The sequence below is a fragment of the Anopheles gambiae genome, chromosome 3 (assembly GCF_943734735.2).
Source record: "Anopheles gambiae chromosome 3, idAnoGambNW_F1_1, whole genome shotgun sequence".
Classification (NCBI taxonomy): domain Eukaryota; kingdom Metazoa; phylum Arthropoda; class Insecta; order Diptera; family Culicidae; genus Anopheles; species Anopheles gambiae.
Genome location: NC_064602.1, coordinates 18,798,341 through 18,818,049, shown reverse-complemented (window position 1 = coordinate 18,818,049; position 19,709 = coordinate 18,798,341). Strand labels below are relative to the sequence as shown.

At 43.5% G+C, this 19,709-nt stretch overlaps 1 protein-coding gene across 3 annotated transcripts in view; it reads right to left on the bottom strand.

The window, feature by feature from the left end:
• The window catches only part of LOC1279799 (rho GTPase-activating protein conundrum), a 57,077-nt gene extending 49,726 nt beyond the window's left edge, over window positions 1-7,351 (bottom strand). The window contains exon 1 of one of the 3 annotated variants that reach the window (XM_061656397.1): window positions 7,112-7,351. The gene's annotated coding sequence lies outside the window, so the exon portion shown is untranslated. Of the gene's footprint in view, window positions 1-6,732; window positions 6,900-7,111 lie in introns of those variants that run through there. The other 2 variants (XM_061656399.1, XM_061656400.1) reach the window with 2 other exon arrangements.
• Between the last annotated feature and the right edge of the window lie 12,358 nt (window positions 7,352-19,709).

Genomic DNA, 19,709 nt, shown 5'->3' with positions numbered 1-19,709 from the left:
CTCACCACTTTCTGTTAATTTATTTATTATGGCCAGATAATCGTAACATTGTTACAACAGTATTTGAGGAGAAATTACGAACAATGATGATTTTTCATTAAAAAAAATGTCATATTTTGGTACATATAGTAAAGATAAGTAAAAACCATGACTGCTGCATTATCTTTGAATTACCAGCAAATTAATGGAGAATCATGGGTTACCAACTGCCATTTGATAACTTAAAACTATCAACATACTCTCGAATTCTTCAAAGTTGAACTCATTTTTTGAGATAGTTTTATTTAACTGTTCAGATCAAAATTAAACATTAAATGATAAGTAGTCGAAGTCATCAAAATGTCGAAGTATATGATACAAACTAACAAGGGCTTCTTCTTCTTCTTCTTTTAGCAGAACAACCATTGTCAGTCAATGCCTGCCTGTAATCCACTGGTGAAGTGGGCTTGGCTTTCAGTGACTTATTGTTACCCAAGCTGGATAGTCAAGTCCTACGTATGGGGGCAAGGCCTATTCGGGGCTTGAACCAATGACGGGCATGTTGTTATTTCGCACAATTTGACGACTGTACCACCAAACCGTCCCAACTAGCAAAGGCATAAGGCTTATAATTACCAACACTCAACCTGTTACATTAAAGCCTTTGCATACAAGCGTATATTGAATCTTTCTACCGGCACCACTTTTTGGTATGGTTAATTGATATGCCCTCATGTATCAATTCACATGCTCCGGAAACAAACACCAAAAAAACACACAATTAAATCGGAAAGCAACCACTCAATCGGCAGAGTGAAATTGATACCAATGAAAAGCACAACTCACACGTGTTCGCTTTTGGGGGTGAAAAGCAACCAACCAGCTAGGCCAAAAAATCCAGCCAATCAAACATCGTAATGCATTTATTCATTTACAAGCCGTCCCAGCGACTGTCATGTTTTCCCCCGAAAACAAGCACACATCCACCAACTTTCAACCTACTTGTGAACTTGCTAGATCGAGGCGTGAAATCTGCAAATAAATCCGACATCCCGGGCGGAACTGCCGGACCAGGCCAGATTACCCATCGTTCCGGTACTAATCGCCGCAAGGCGGTTCGGGCCGCGAAAACACCTTCGATGAGCTCTCGTTTAGTAAGTGTTTATATGGTCGTGGCAGTAAGTGCTTTCATAAATAGCATCGCCACACGGCGGCCGCATGCAGGTGAAATGTGGCAAAATTAGTTCCGCGCCGAAGAAAGCGCGGCCAAGAAATTGCGATTGCGTGTGAATGCATTACGCCGGGGGAAAGGGGGCTTGTGCAGGCACATGGGTATTGTTTTATTTGCCGCCTATCTTTATCACACCAACACACTCACACACACGCCCACACCTCATCGTAATGCACTAATTAATGTGCAGTGTGCGGCTTTGATGTCGCTGTGTGCCGGTTTGTTTTTTTTTTTCGTTATGTTTTGTGCCGGTGGTATGGCCGTTGGCTCGTGATGAATTTTGATTGGCACTGGTGCGGCGCATTGAGGGCTTTGCGAATTATTGTACCCCACGCGGGCTCGGCCGCTAATGCCTTTTTGATTATCGAATCAGAGGCCGATAAGCCTGATGTGCTGGATAATGCAAGAGTGAAAAAATATAAACAAGATAGCGTATGTTTTCACCTTATTGAAGAAATGACTGGAATTTATGAATTGTAATACATTTATACATTAAAAATTTCGTTGATTTATTCAATACAAGGTTGTACGAACTGCTCATAAGTTAGTTTTACTAAAAATGTCAAAAACGTAGATTTTAAGTGCTAAAAAACCTCAAATATCAATTGAAGTTGTCTCTTCCTACACGACGACCCTGAGCAAAAGTTTGCCAATTTGCTATGAAATACAACACACATACCCACAAAAAAGCTTTCCAAGCCCTGACCACACCCAGGCGCGACATTTTTTCGTGTGTAATAAATTGCAGAAATTAGTTTCCCGCGATCGCCCGCGCAAACATTGGAGCGTCGCTGTTTGCTCTGCACACCGCAACACACAAAAACGAGCGCGAGCGCGCGACGTGCGATTTGCGGGCCAATTTCGTTCGATCGATCATACGGGCGCGGAACGGCGCGCCAAGAAAGATGATACGCGAAGCCAATTAGCATAAAGTAAGAACACACGAAAAGTCGTCACTGTGAGACGACGCTGTGAGAAAGGAAAACACTACCACGGCAAGGTTATCTCTGCCCCGCGCGCCAGGGTTGTGACCGTGGCAGTTAAGAGCTTATTGATAATCACGTCAGTAAATATGTACGAAACATTCCATTCCTGCCCATCTGTGAAGGACCAAAGTCACCATTTGTGACATTGTAGCAGCGGGACACCACACCCAGAAAACAACACGCGAGTTATGCTTAATCGATCATGCCGAGTAGTGTACCGAGTGATCGCTCAATCAAACGCTGCCATCCAACTACGATAAGCGGAATCGTGGCTCTGGTGTCTTCTATCGCGGGATGACAGAGTGGATTAGCCAATGTTTGACTCGATAGTGTCTCGATACCTGCCGATAAGCTATGCTCCTACAGTGTGCCTCACATTTGGGTTGAGATTACGGAACAATAAATGAAAAAAAAAACGTAGCCACACATATGCTCCATTCCCTTTCCGTTGGCGACGACCTACAAACCAGCCAACGTCTCGCAAGAGACATACTGCCCTGCTGCGAGCGAGGCGATCGCATGTGAGATAAAAATCTTCGCGCGTTTCGAAAGAAGAGGTTTTTGAAAGAAAAAAAAATTGGTTTAAAAATTACAACCGACTCGATCAGTGACTACGAGGGTTGGACACTCTCTCGACACCCCAAAACTACCGAAGCGAAACAGGTTGTTTGACAACTAGGTGTATGTGTGGGGGGAGAAGTGAGGGAAGGAAGGCAACATGGAACAGGTTGATCGTTGCTTTAGTTTTTTTGTATGTCCTCCTCCCTTACTTTCAGCATTCATTTCTTCAAATTAAATAATCTGAGACACGGGTGAAGTTTTCTTCGCGCAGCATTAAAAAAGTAAGGCTTAAAGAGCTCCCATTCGCTGCATTCGTTGCGTCCCTGGGGAAGGGAAGGTTTCTTTATTACGATGCTGAAATCACTAGCGCAGGGGTAGGCGGTACGGAAAATCTACGTGAATTTCGGTGTTAAACATCACGCACCGTAAATTGCACCGACAGGCTGCACCGCAAGCCAGAGGGTTTACTTAAATTAATGTTGAAGGACGGACAAACGGCAGGGTGGAAGAAAAGTCTCGCGAGTGGTCAATTATTTTTAAACTTTTAAAAATAAAAATAACATCCTATCCACGTCCAATCCCGAGCGTACAAAACTGGAATAACAGCCGTCCGACAGCCCGCCATTTCATTCTTCCTTTTGGGAAGGTTTTGGACAGGGCAGGGGAACTTAAATGCCATTTCGGAAAATTTTAATTAAAAATAATTCTGCACTGGCTAATCCGAGTCCTCGAGAAAAAAAACTCCCGAAACATCGTATGGGTTGCAAATAATCTCATCCCGCGGGAAAGGGGTAAGCGCATATTTTGGGGGTTTTATCAACCGACTCCTACGTAAAAGGCAAGAACAAGTTTTGCGATGAAATCATTGATAAAATATTTTGGGCATATAATGTGTGCGTTCCTGTCCATCTGCCACCTGTGTCTGGATGGTGATGCTCGATTCCTATTCTTCGTCATCTTTTCTTCCAACAAAACCAGACACAGAGAGCTGACACATCCTCCAAACCATCAGGTTACGCATAATTTGGTCGTGCCTCTAATCCTTTCCTCCCCATTTATCATGATTCGGTCCGCAAAAACAACTCACGCACCTTCGCAAAGCAAAGGCAAAGATGACCGAACATGGTTTGACAGTGGGGAGTGTTTCAAACGCATGGAAAAGAAGACAGCAAACATGCTGCTATGTTGAGAACCTGTCACACATAATAAAAGGCGTTACGTTTTTCGGTCGTTTTTGTTTGGAAGAGAAGTTTGCGAAACAAAAATTAATTTTACCTAAACCTTTATCCACTGCAATGTTCCTCTGTACTTGGCTTTATCAAAAGACGCTAGTGAATGCTTGTTTTTGCATTCCATGCTCCAAACACCCCCACGTTAAGAAGTGCCAATTATCGGGAACTCGAGAAGGCGCGAAACTTTATCACTTGGAATCTCCTTGAACGTTGGTAAAAGGTGTACGGGAAACCACACTCTCTCGCATACATACAAAAAGAAACAACTTTTACCAGCGTGCGTCCTTAAATAGGACAAAATGTGCCCCCTTCGGCAGCGACAAGAGAAAGACTGAGCGACTTTGATAGCAGGAAATTATGTCACTCGGGGAAAGGAATTAACCAATTTTGCCTGCTCAATGTCTTCAAGGGAAGTGATAATGATACAATCTTGTGTTATATAGTTATCTTCAGAGCAATTTATTTATTGTTTTACTATGGCCAAATTATTGAATTATATATGTGTTTATGCATGAAATTTCCATTTTTGTCTGGTCAAAATTTGTTGGACTAACATTCCCGAGATTCGATGTAAGGATAGCAACGCGATTGCAGAATTAAACATTGCCCTTGACAGATGTACTACTGAAGCATCCCATTAGAGCGTGTTTAGAATTCCATTTCATTCATAAATCCAAATCCTTTTCCCATCAAAAACAAGCTCATTGTATGTATTTTGGTTTTAAAGTGTCGTTAGCAACACATCTTCCTGTCACTTTGCTGTAGTTCAATGATTAAACTAATCGTAAGTTAATCGCAAAGAATTACTAGCATAAAAAACGGCCATACTCGAACAAAACGGTTTAATTTATTTGCGTCACCTGAGCGTTCCCAATTTGTCACACAGTCGGAATGTGCACAGAACCGCGTGACGACGACACTCAGCACGAAACAAACGCAAAAAAAACGAAAACCCCGATAAGAATTCAATTAGCAAGAGAGTTAAGATTAGACGCCAGTGGAACACGCTGGTAGGTCTTTTGTTGAAACAATTCATTTAAGACGACGGTGGGTGGACCCTTCCCCGTCGATTCCTCGCGGTTAAGCACAATCTTCAGTTATCTGATAAGGTTGTGTACGGCAAGGGTGACATACAGTCAAGGGTGACACATTGCGTACTTACCATTTTTTGGAGTGCCTCAGCCCGTTGTCTTTGGCAAAGAAAAATACATCGATGTTTTGTGTACTCCCGCTGAAGGACCATGCCATGGAGTGTTGTCTCGTGGAACACCGCACTTAGAACGCGATCACAATCCCTTTACTTGTTTCTAGCCACTCGCTCACTGGGAAGGCAAAGACCTTCAACCTTCTCGCGCCCAAGAGCAGCAGAACCGAACAGAATGTGAACACGACTTGTGTTCATTGTTTCGAACCAGCTCTAATTTTAATTGCACTTACTGCACCATGGCTAAACACTGGACACAATCAGCACCACTACCACCATCAACAGCGGGTGCACTTTCATACAAACAGTTTCAGTAAACACTCACACATTAGAACACACATATAAATAGCTCAAAAAGAAAATCCCGTTTCACTGGAATGTCACTGCACGGTATGGCACGGAGCAATATCCGAAAAGGGCAACCGGTGAGGGTTTTTGTCGTTTCTTTTACGACTCAAACAACAAACAACTGTCGAAATCTCTTCTTCGTTCTCGCCGTTCGCGCGCGCATTTGCGTGTTTACCTTCCTTTTGCGCTATCAAAGCGCTATCCAGCGCGGAACCGGAAATGGCCACTTAAAACCCACTCCAACGCACTGCCGGATAGTAGCAGAAGTAGTCGTACCAAGACAAGACAGTGCTCAGTCCACAAAGAACAAAGCATACCTTTGCACAGCCCACAGCCTGCTGACGGGAGTACGGTACTTTCTGTGTGTATGTGCACACGTTGCACATAAACAAAGGGCAACCATCCCTTTCGGTGGATGCAGCCTGTGGGCCTGTGTGACGTACCTGTTGCTACTAGCACGCTACGGCACCACGCGATAAATGTCAACCAGCCAACCAGAGTCGCTAGAAGAGAGCTACTTGGATGAGCTACCCAGGTGGTTACCAACAAATCGGCACCCAAGTCGGGCGCCAAGCCGAAAGGTAAACGAATTTTGCTTAGCTCCGCCAAAGAATGCGCGCCCTTTTCCTTCGTCTAGCTAGCAAAAAAGCATTCTCCCTATCACAAAACGGCGGCTCGCAGTTGCAGCTCACTTGACGCGCTTGCTGCCTGCCGCATAAGCACGATCTCCCACCCCTCCGAACAACGACATTCCTGTGCGTGACGGATACTTTCACAAATGGAACCCACCCCAATATAAATATCGCTTTCGGTTTTTGTTTTGTTTTCGGTTGCTGTTGCCGTTTTTTACTATACACTCCTTCGATATCCCAACGCACTACACCACCACCACCACCACCAACACGAAAACCGGGATGAATTCGACAGCGCGAACAAAACGGCGTGCATGCGTATGCTACCATACGCAGCAGAGACCGTTCCTTCGAACCTGATTGTCACTGTGTCACTGCCACAGCATCCGGGACCCGGGAAAGGGTGAAATTTATGCGCTTTTCACTTTCACGTATGGCGCATAGGGTGGCGCGTAAGTGCTTTGCTTCGATTCACGCACGAACTCCCGCCCAGCAGCACAAGATCGTTTGTAAACACTGACTCCTCTCCACCCTCAGTAGTAGGTTTATTTCTGTTCACCTTTAGCTGCTTAGCTTAGCCACAGTTCGCCGACGTTTGACATATCGCCGTTCTCGGTGGTATTAAGTGAATGGGGATGGGGATTTGGACTTTTTTTTCTAATTCTATTTTTTCCCCTCCACTTAAGCAACCGCGCAATGACATCACGATGTGCACGGTACACACGACGGATACAAAACACTCTCGTGAGGCGCACACACGTACACTACTGCACTCTCGCTGCTACACAGAAGGGCTCGTCACATGGATAACCGCAACCTGCCCGCGAACCCCCAACGCCCAACGCGAAATCATAACAAAACTGTACAAACAACACGACAGTGCGCGCACAACACGCGCAACAAACGGCGAACCTGGCGAACAAAAACAAGCACCGTACCTCTTTCGCTGTGGTTAGATGGTGAGCGGTAGAGAATGGTAGAAGAAAAAAAACACTCACAACAAACGTAAATACACTAACGTAAAACTGTGGCTTGAAGGGCCCCGCGTATGTGTGGCCCGCTGCTGAGCCACGTTCGAATCGGAGATGAGTGTTGGCGAGCGTGTGCGCGCGCGCGGAAAGCAAAAATTCGAGTCCGTCCTGGCGAACGTTTCGAACTCTTCTGAGAACCGCTGAGCCCGAGCGCGTACACTTGACGCACCGTGCGCACGAGAGGGCTGGAATTGCGTTTGCACGGCGGGTTGGACGGAATGGGCCTGATGGTCAAAATTGAAATTGGATGAAACAGATTGGAATCATTTTACTTTCCAGCTATAGCAAAGGTTCTGCTAATGATCACATTATGTTATTGCTTTCCCAGACACAAATGACGACAGTACATCAGTTACCCAAGTGCCACAAATCCACTAAACGACCACTAAACGGCTTCTAAACGACTCAAGTTCTCTACCTAAACGGAATATAGAAAGACTTCGTTTAGCAGACGGCAAACGACTCATGCATTCTAAAAATAGCAAAAAAGCTGGTGGCGCTATCTGTTGGTGGGATACCCCAACCAGTTGAGCTTCATCGCTTGGAGGAGAGCTTTCTCATTTCCTCTGTACTGTTGTATGGTTTCGCATTGAAGTTATGCATCGCTAGAACTAGAACGGCGATACGATTGTTTAAATACTAAACTCCAACGGAAACTACCAGCACTGAAGCAAGTGAGATTTGAGTAATGGTCGTTGGTGTTGATACCAACGTATCTGACCACACGACCATTCATATAGATTTTTGCTCGGAAAGTTAGAAGGCTATATAGGTCATGATAAGATGAAACATGCCGAAACACATTGCAAGAAAAGGATAGCAATATAATAATCAGTTTTAATACGCCATCTATTGATCAAACCAATAAAGCTGTGAAGCTTTCATTTTTTTTCTATGGATATTCAATTTTCCAGTCGTTTAAGCTTAATCTGTGGCGCTTGGGACATTAACCTGATATTTCATTTCCATCATCATAGTTTTCTTTATTTCTTCAGCATGATTTTCAACACGTCATGAGCTATATTGAGTTTGAGAGCTCTTAGTGATGTGTTGAAAATCATGTATAAATACTGAAATTTCATTATAAAGCAAATACTATATATTTTTAAAAAGATAAACTACGCAAACACAAAGGTTTATCAGATAGAACAGAGTAACAAAGGTATTGAATAGTACTCCTCATTAGAAATGTATAAAATAACAGAAAAAACATAGAATTTTCTTTTGTCCAAAAAGACAATAATTCTCCCATAGTGGCTCTCTTCGCTCACGAATTCCTCACGATTACATTCACAGCGCTACCATGCTCAGCATGAAAGAGATACAGCATACGGTGGAATGCTTCTACCAAGCAGGAGAGCCAAACATAAGCCGCACGGTGTGTGTGTGTGCGTATTCAAGCATTGCGCTCTCGCGCTATTGGGCCATGCTTCTCTTCCCTTTTGTATACACCTGTGCGGCACACATGCTTTGATTATCAAACACGCGTCCGCACTCTCTTCCACTCTACTCACCCTCTTCCGTTGCTGCGTTCTTTTCCCTTCGCACTGGTGCGTTCCAGAGTTTGGTGCGTTTTGAGGTGCGTCGATGTTTTCGATTTTCTTTTCCACCGTTCCTTCTTCTTGCCAGCCGTTTCAAATCGGCCGGTTAGTGGACCCGGCCGCGGCCACCTTCGCTTCATTCATATCTATCGCTGAAAAGCGTTCTGCTTATGCTTTTAATCCCCTATGCTGCCCTGAATGGTTCACTATCTCGGGCGGTTTTCCAGAGTCGTTGGGCAAAGCAACCAAGAAGAAAGAGCAGCGATCGGTTGGAAAAGCGATAGGGAAAGCAGTCCGAGGGAGCATCCACAGAAGGGGGAAGCGCAGAACAAAGAAGACATAAACGTAAGTGAACGCTTTCGGATGCTTTTGATACTGTTCGGACTGGTCGGAACAAACGGTAGGATGGTCGGATGGTAAGAATGAAGCCGAGCCTGGGCATTCTTTGGCCAGCTGTAATAATTGGCGCTCAGATATAAATTGCTTCTTCATATTTTCCTTCATTTTTATTTCCCTGTTATTTATGATGCAGTGTTTACGGGTATGATAATATGATAAAGAGTACAGTTAGGAAAGGCAACATAATAGGCTTCCGTTGGGGCGGAGCGAAGAAAATAGCCAAACAACCAAATGAATCACTTCAGAAAGGTTAGGTAAAGGTTGGTATCTTCTATTCTTTGGTTTAATTTTAATTGCTTTTTACGCTACCATATCCGCAAGCGGCAGACTGTACGGAGATCCGCAATAATTAGAAAAGCAACCGTACTGTTATGCTACAGTTTGATATTAAATGTCCAAAGTGTAGCAAATATAGCAGGGCGAAAGAGAAAGACTTCAATGTCTGTCTGCCTTTTGCTTCCAAAAATACGAAACAACCGGATGTAGGTAAATGAAGCAATCAGTGTTCAGTCTTGGGCACTATCTAAGTATGTTAATAGAACGGCATGATACTACAAAAATTCTTATGCAATCGCCAGCGATTGGCCCATTATACTTATCTACGCCCACTTTTGGCTGCACTTGTTGCAATCGAACCAAGCTCGGACCGAAAACCAATGCAATTAGACAGATGGAATGCGTAAAGTTGATAAGGTGTGCGTTTTTTATTGTTGTTCCACATCTTCCATTACGGAACTTTTTTCAAACGATCCCCAACAATGTGCACATTCCGACGATATATCTAGGTCTACTTTCCGGAAATATGATGCAACAAGGGAACTGAACTGATAGATACAAACCATAGCAAACACAACTATCGATACACCCATTTGAAAGGAACTCCCCCAGAAGTCTTTCGCTTTTGTAACAAGAACCGTTGAGTGGGGCAGTTTCTACGCCCAACGAACGATCCCGCCATGTGTGCAGCTAGTTGCCGTTCGCGATGACATGGCGAAAACAAAAGCCAAGAGAACCCGACCAAAAAAAAGGAAAGTCTATCAATTTCCAAAACCCGTAAACCGTCCTGTCTAACTGGCTAACGATACGCGGTTTGTTGCTCTGTGGTCTGTGTCCCCCATCAGCGCTTCTAATCACTCTCACAAAGCGCCGCCAACCCCGGCCAGACCCGGCTGGCTAGACGCAGACGGCTGGCTGCAAGAAAAATGACCCCCGGGGACGATGAAGGAATTTGCCAAAATTGGACATACGTTTGTCGGCTTGCCGGCTAGCGACTAGCTCCCCGGGGTCGCGTACAAAAAAAAAGTAAAACTGACCCACTATTTTCACCCAAATTTGTCCATGCGAGTCGTGTCGAGTGTCGGGTGGAGATTTCGCTTCCATTCGTCAATGATTATGTTTTCCGATTCGATTTTAGCCGACAGCAATGGAGTGTTCGGATAGAGTTGGAGCAAACCATGCCTGACCGGGGCATCCTGTGTGTCTGGAGTTTGTTAATGGAGCGTGTGCAATAATCACCGAAACTTTGTGTAAGCCTATTTGCACGAAAGCGGTTCCCCTAGTAACCTGCTGAACGTTGCTGAACGAGCCTGATGCTGGATCCAGAGGACACTGGATACAGGGGATTTGTTGGGCGAGTACAGTAGATGACAGTAGTTTAGGTGCATCAGGGAAATAAATGGTTGTATAAAAGATCCATTTTGAATAACTTGAATTTTGATTGATGTGCTGACCTTAGCATGGATATGTCAATTATGACTCAAATGAAGTGAATTATACTAAAGGCCTGGATCGTCTGATGTCATTTTTGTGACGATTACAACTAAACAATATTTATCATTTTGAGATTTCTTTACATTCTTCTGAAAGTTTTGCAATCCTCTTCCACAGAATCAGAAGTTGTTTTTATGTTTATGATATTCTTAAACTCCTAGAAAAAAAACTTCAAGATTAACAGTTTTTCGGAGTTCTTCGCGTCCATTTCATTTGAAGGATAGAGATCATTTTAGAATTATTAGAATTAATAATGTTAGTATTGAACACCAAATTAAAACATATCCAAACTATTCTACTACTCAACTAAACTCATTCCTAAAGACAATGTTTCTGACCACACTGTAAACAAAACGAATGAACCGACGCGAGTTGTATGGCATGGCCCATGGCGCACTGTGCTGCAACCTCAAAGGCCACACCATTATTGACCGGTTCGATTTACTGTCAAAAAAGGCCGGTGGAACAGGAAAGCAGAAAGAAACTTCAACTCCCAAAAAAAAACCTCCCGAACGGGTCAGTTAATTATAAGCGCATTAGGCGCGTTCACCACATTGCACCCTACATCGCTTTTCCATCCTTCCAGCACCATGTGAGAAGGTGATGCGAGGTTACGGGCCTCCGAGGTTCGGGAATCTTTTTGAATGACTTCGACTTCGACCGGTAGGAAAAGAAACAGGGTACCGCCATGTGTGGGTTGTACGCCGAAAAATGTCTCGAAAGCCTCGTATACAACCTGCGTACAGCTTGGACATTCTCCCTGTGCAGCGGTGCCCCACCGAAAGGGACTCGTTAATGAAGCGACGCAGGAAGGTGATGATATCATCTCCCGATCTTCCAGCCTTCGCGTTTTTGGTGTTGGTCGATCGATAGCCGATGATGGTGATGACAGACCCCAAGGGTGGATTGAAGATATGAAACTTCAATCAATGTCGTACCGATAAGCCGTCGGCGCTCGTTTTCGGGGGTGGTTCAGGGCAACAATTAAACGCCATGCACGCCCGTACAGCCCGTGATTTGATTGTTCCTTATTTATCGCTCCAAACTCCACGCTGATGGCTTGATCGTACGAGATATGATATGAAACATCACACGTGTCCTTGGCTTGCCTGGTTGAAGGTTTTTAAATTGTCTCAAGAAAGCATTTCCTATTGGGCTGGGAAATGTAGATCGGTTTGACGACTTCCCCTGTGCAGTAGAAGCGTTTCTATACTCTATCACCATCCACCATCGTAATCGTAGCGGTTTGTTTTTTTTTTCACTCCTGTCTCTTATAATAAGCGACACTTCTGTAAGGGTACGCCCTCATCGACCGTTTATGGTGTGAAACCGGATACTACCCGTTTATCGGTGCGTAAAACCCCTTATAACGTGTGAGGAAGGAGGTGAGGGAAAGGGAGAGCGGGAAGACGCGTTAATAACATTCCTGAAGACAGCAACGTGTCACTGCGAAACAGGAAATCGATCCAGTTTTAACGGCGCAACATAAAGACATCGTTAAGGGGGTTGTTTTCGGTTCGACGAGCCAAAGGCAGGAATGTGGATGTTTATAATTTCGGTGTTTACTGTTTGATAAGGTTTATGATATGCATGAAGCAGTTTCAGAGGGGCGAACTATGATGCTTTGAAGGTTGTCTTCATTTGCACTGATCGTGAAACAATTAAACTATCTTACGATTATGCTAAATTTGTTATTAACCATAAGAATTTTAATATTTTTAATCATTATATCATTACAAATTGATGCTATTAGGTTGAGCTTCATTATTTGTAAACACATTTTACATTCATTTTTTAATATGAAGATCTTCTCTTGAGTGTATTATTTTACTCAATATTATTTGAGAAGTTAGATTTTAATTAAAAAAAAAAGTTTAAATATGTTTCCTTTTTTGTTACATTGCTTTGATATTGTTTTATACAAAATGCTCATTTTCATGAGTGAATGACATTTACTCGATTTTCATTTGTTTGTTATTTAATTGTCAAATTTTTAGATAAATTTTACTTAAATTTAATATACTTTGAAAACCATATTTTAATGATACCTTTTACTTCATAAATTTCCTAGTTTCATCCAACTTCTTGTTTTTTTTAACTCCATTGAGAAGCAGAACAAAAACAGCTAACTTAATTAACAAACAAGGCTACCAACATACCACCACAAATCGCCCGATTTACTCCGGACTGTTTTGTTTTTCCTTCCAAACGTGTCGCGGCTAGTCATTAGTTACACGCGCGCAAAACACGGCCCGCACTATCTTCCTGCTGACATTTTTTAATCTACAAACTACACCTCCCCTTACAACAACAACAACAGCAAAACATAACACCCCTCCCGGAAGCATAGAACGGCAGCGCAAAGCTACGGTTCTACCGGGCACCGTAACCGTCGACGAGCGAAATCGATTTCCTGCACCGTGCGGCCGCACCGACAAAACACCAAAAGCCCGCTACAGATCAAATTTCAACTACCGCAACCTATTACCGAGCTGGTCTGGCTTCTGGGACGCTGATAAATGCGCACGATTTGCCATCGATCTCACACGATCCCGGAAAAACGGCATCCATGTGCGGAACTACTCTTCCATCGGGCCGCCAGCTGGTCCTACTCCATCCCGAGCAGTTCTACTGCTTCTGATCGATGGGCATTTCCTTGCCGCCACAGCAGAAAAAAAGACGATAAGGAAATTCCTATGCTCTTCCAACATGTCGACCCACGCGTGCAGCGTCCATTTGTCTCGCTCAGCGCAGAACGCACTACGCGGCGACTCGGTGAAACCTTTTCCCAGATCTTGCCACAGCAGAAATTCAATATCGGCTGAGTGTGTGCACCGGCGGGAAATAGTTCACATTGCCCGCGCGCGTTCACTCGACACTCTTCCGGGGTTGTCATGCTGGAAAAACGGCCGCAAAACCCTTGGAACGTGCGAACGATCGACGTCAATTGCTGCGCATGCGCTGCGAAGGGTAGTCACCGGGCCGCGCCAGGGAATGCACACGAGACCTTACGGCTGATCGCACCGGCACGAGCATCCGAGCAAGTGCGGCCGACACCAATTAGTGTACTGGCCGGACCGAGGGAGACCGTGAGTGTGTGTGTGTGTGTGGGCTTTAATTGCTGTCATTAAGACGTGACAAATCGAGCTAGCGCTGTCATTCGTAAATGGGTGCAAAAATTAGGTTCAAAATACATTAGTAGCTCTTAACCGAGAAGTTCAAAGTGTGCTGTCTGCTTAGCAATCAATTATCAACCAGCAAACCTTCCGAAGGTTATGTTTATTTAGCATGTTACATTGTAACGGGAGCGTCGGAGGAGCTTTTAGTAGGAGGTCTCTCATGCATTAGTTTCGTTTTAACAGCTCCTTGGAACGGTTAATTTGGAACTCATTATGCTCACCTCGTTCGATCCTAAGCAACCTCTGTTCACCTCTCGGGTCGGGTTGGGACGGTGGTCGACCGATAAGGCGCCCGGGCAAGGAGAACAACCTTACGTAAAAAGCCTCCAGGCACGCACGAACAACACGAAAGCAAAAAAAAGCATCCGAAACGGTACAACAGTTCGCAATCGTAACGGTCGTTCGTCACGACCCGCGTGTCACCGGGCGAGTGCTGCGGCGATGACAGCTTTTTCGCCCTATGTTTAATGATGTCTGTTTGTTTTCATCGTTTGAGTGTCTTTTTTTTTTGTTGTTGCAATTTGCGCATGTGTGCGATTCGTTTATTTTTTATCTTTTTTTGTTCGTCCCTTTACCGCTATAGGAAACGATGATGATGAACGATTGATCGATGGTCCGGACGTTCAACCTGCTCGACATCACGAGCGCGCGCGTCTAAGGCGTGCGCACACTGTCACCTCGCGAGAGCGGGCGCCTAAGTTTAGTGACACCAAATAAGGTCACTTATATCACAAAGCATACGACGACGGGAGGGAGTTTGCGATTCCGGCCACCCGGCCGGCACTAACGCACACCCTGGTGCGCCGGTGCGGCTAGCTTAAAATGGCAATGCAATAAACTAAAACGGAGCAAAGTGCGATGGCTCGGGTGCTTTGATGAACGATAAAGCAAAAAGGTGCACTCTAGGGTCGCCGTCGCCGGTCCAATTGACTCATCAACGTGATTCATTTGGGTATTGCACAAGGCGGAAGGTGGGATAGGATAAAAACAATCATCCTACCTACAATCCTGCTTAAGGAAATGGCAACTATCCTAATGGGAATGCAATGGGGTAGTTAATGAAGGGGGTACCCTTTTGTGGATATGGCGCTTGGGCAAAGAGTTAAAGACTTCCTGTGTATGTGGATTGTTAAGATTTGTTTATGATAAGCTTATATTTAGAAGTGACGTGTAGAACTCAATGCTACAGAAAATGCTGTTGGTACTAATGATTCACATTCATCAATCAAAAAGTAAAGTCTGTACCATTCTGTATAGAATTCTGTATAGTTGAAATCAAAATCTCAATATTTGCAGACATTATGACGAGTCATATTCATGGATTTTTAATTCTTTTTTTGCGTAGCTCCCTACACTGACATATCATAAGAATCTGACCGGTCAATAATTTCCAAAAATGGTCACTACAAAATGGAAGATCCATTCAGCTGCAGAGATGTTTAACAAAGAATCATCATACTTGCTAGGAAGATTTAATTGTCACGTCTTATAAGATTTCCAATCATAGTTAAATTTGCGTTAAAGATATTTCAAAAGACGCGGAGAAAACTAGTCTCGAGAATAAGTCTCGAACAAATTCGTTTCAATTTCTTTGACATTGGTAATTTGCTTGAATTTGTTAATGTAAATCCAATGAGTCAGAAAAGCTGTCACAAGTCAAATAATAATAAATATTTAATCTGCATTACGTACCCGTGCTCCGCATTAGCTGCAAAACATTCATAATCCATCGTCAATTTGTCAACGTTACGGTATTGACCATTACACACATCGACAAAGAAGGGCAATATTTTATTAACGGCCCCAACTCGAACACATTCTAAGCTCCACAGCGAATCGTTTCGTGTTCTGTATGCCACCCATAGAAAAGAACCCTTCTATACCCACGCTTCTCATTTTATTCGATTGGTTCGAGGCGATTAAATAACTGTACCTTCCGATTGCACTATCGCACCCCACGCTTTGTATGCATCAGCTGCAACATCGACTGCATCGAACTACAATGCTATGCAGCCCTGTTTTTTTTTCGGTGAAATGTATTCATAAATCCAACACCATAATATTATTATTCCACCGGAGTAATCCGCCGTTGGTTCCAAGCGCTCGGGCCAAGTTCATTGATAAGCGCGAAGGGCTCGCCTGCGACGCAAACACTCAACCATAAGATGAGAAGAAGAAGTTGAAGCAAATGTACATTTGTCTCCCGAAAGATGTCCATGTCCATAATGGAATAAATCGTAATTTTATGTAAAGCGTTATCCAAGGTGTCGGACCAAACCTTCTGCGAATGTAGGCCAACACCATCATCTGCCGATCTGTTCCCCCCCCCCCCCCCCCCCCCACACACAAACATACACGTGCACGCGCGAGCCCTTTTATGTCCTCGGCGTTGGGTTGTACCGTTACGCCAATTGTCAAAGATAAAGACTGTTTTGTGTGTTGCTGGAATGTTTTGGAACTCCGAAAATCGAGAGAGAGAGAGAAAAGGAAGAAAGGAACAGCGAAAAACAAGGAACCTTCAACCCGTACGAAACGCAGACTATCTTCAAGGTTCAGCTTTCTTCTGATCTTTTTTTCACTTTTCGTGTACATCTCTGTTTGCTTCTGCGTGTTGGTTGTGATCCTCATGCAAAGCAATAAATTTGATTTACACCTCTTGCGGTACCCTCGGTTTTGGGACTACTGCTAAAGTCGTTGTGTGCGGATGTCGTCTTTTCATTGGCAAATCATTCCTCTTCCTATTAAACCGAAACGCTGGCGCAAATGAGTGTGGCTGATGAAGGTCAAGATAAACGCGCGCGCATGGAGAACACCTGGAGATCCAAGACCCCGAAGAAGATGGGCCATCTTCCTGTCATTCGGAATTCCAAAGAATTGCAAAGGGTTGTGGTAGCGTTGTTGGTTTTTTTTTTTTTGTTAACCATCCCAATCACGTACCCAAACAATGTGGTTTGAGCTCCCTGTGGGATGGTTTATGAAACGCATGCGAACGGCGTAGTGTTATTTGCTCAGCTTGATCGCCCGATTTGGAGCTCAATGTTTCTTTACTTTGCTCACTGAAGCATTATTACAGGTCATGGTGCGCACCAAAACGCAGCTGACCGCAACACAGATATGACTGGGATTGGGGTTTCTTGCGCGAGGAATTCGCTTCCTTTTTTTACCGATCAAGCCCCAAACCCTTGAAACCTGTTTCGTTTTGAATGGACGGATGTTAAAAATTCATCTTTTATGTCAGTGTTTTAGACCCTTCCGACTGCACCCACACGATGATTGAGGAACGGTGAGGAACCAACCCAGGTCAATGGTCGTTTGGTTCGTACAGGAAGATCAATCTTTTCTCTGCTGCAAGGCACTTGTTTGAGGAACGAAATTTAATTAATTATCTTCCCCGTCCGGGTGATTTCGTGCTGGAAAGCTGACCCCTATGTGGACCGGACGTGCATTAAAATGCATTGCATGTCAGCTTAATCAGTACCTTTTGCATTCCTGTAGCTTGTCCTTGCGCCTGTTCAGCTTCAGCTTAAAATGCCGAATTGAACGGAGCAATGCAAAAGTTTTTACGAATCGCAACAAAGCGTGATGGATGTACAATTATTCTTCTCTTTTGTTATCGATCACCATTATGGGTTAAGTGGCATTAATGCCGTAAAGAGGGATTATGGTATAACAGTAATTTATTTTTCACATTTGTTCTTCGAATGAAGGTCATGTGGAATTTTTGGGATATTCAGTTAAAATTGAGTGTAAAACATTCCATGAATTGCTCTTAAATGCGGATTAATATTTCATAATTTATCAAAGCTGCCCAAGCTGATCTAATAAAACCTTTAAGGGCATTTGGCAAAGTCCTTGGATCATATGTTGTCAGTTTTTATTTTTGTCTTTTTTTCTTCTCTGTAACATCCTTTCATGTGATTTATCTTTCAATTATATTACATATCCTATCTTCTTAGATTAACCTTGCTCCACTTCTAAAAATTAATTTATGATGTTCGTCTTTATTTCTTTTAGAATGTTTGATTTTTTGCTATCTGTTATCTTTTCAATGTTTGAATTTAAGTATTATGTATGCACTTCAGCTTATATTCATTTTTATTTCGTTAATGCTTTAGTTAAATGTTTGGAAATGAGTTGTTATGTTATGTTTATCTAATTTGCATAATTTTTAAAATGCTATCTTATATTTGAACTTAATTTTCAAGAATTACTCAAAGTATGATCATAACGACATGCCCGCCTGTTGCTTTATTTATCCCACAACTTTCATTTTAAACCTTAAACCCTATACAGATACACCCTAACCGCAGGAATCTTGTCTATTCTATCGGAAACTTCACACTCCCAAGCCCGAAACAAGTTTTTCCCTTTCGTCGAACGAACAACTTAATTTGTGTCAGTCTAGGCAGCTTATTGCTTTATATCATTCCCAAACATCTCATCCCCAAACAAGACTATAGCACCGCTGGACACTGTGGCTTTGTTGTTGCGATGTTAATGGCTTCTAGGTATTGGGGCAGAGCGCTACTCTACTAGGTCTAGAATTGTTCTCCGCCGGAATTACCCGCAGGGGAACACACCTCCAGAAACAGGTCCATGGAATGGGACTGGAATTAGAATAATTTTGGGTCGGATAAAGCATCTAATTTAAATCGCTTCTATCGCTGTTTCCGTCAACCGATCGAGCAGGGCAGGATATCAGAGGGATAAGAGCATACTTTTTTTTTAGTCTTAGAAAGCTACTGACCACAGCCATCAACCTAATGCGCTTAGGTATGACAAACGAAGTACGGTCCACGATCACGACCTAGCCCAACTCAACCTTGAACTGATCGGATTGGAACAGATTCCCTTTAAACCACCTCCTTTAAAATGCCTTGATTAGTAGCCCTTGGGATTTCGTTGTTCTTCAACGAATCTCATCTCACACTTTCACTTCCAGAACGAATCTCAAAAAACACAAATCATGTTCGGTAGCTTTCGTTGCTCTAGCCAAGCTTGCCAACACGGACCGGAATGTGCCTTTTAATCGGTTTGCGTGATATTCTAATTGGTTTGGAACGAGATTCCAGCTGCAATAATGAATTGGTTGACGGAACAGAGTGAAGAATAAAGAGCAAGAGCTTAGCTAGGAGGCTAGGAGGTTTATTAAGTGCGATGATTGGACGAATTTAAACAAGAGAAGGTTAAAGGGGGACGCCATCCTCTTAAGTATGCTTTAGTTTTTTCATTACATAATACAAAATTGTTACAATTTACGTACAAAAACATCTCTTCTGCCTCTTCTCTTACATTCCATCATCCATTCCAATCATTCATTCCTCGCATGTACGCAAATGACCTACGCCATTACCCACCCATAAGCCGCAGATGTGATGAGAAATGGTAAATTAAAACAAATAAACACGTCCCGCTGTCATCCACGCAAGCATTCATTCGCAGCGAGTGTTTATATTAACCTTCCTGTGAAATTCCAACCCATGGGAAAGCTGCCACAGCAACTCAATACACCGAATGCCTGCAGCATAGCTTCGGTGATGTAATTATTGTGACGATTATAGAACTCTGCCCATCGGGTAAAAGAGGTCTAGATATAAAGGAAAAAAGTAATAGTAA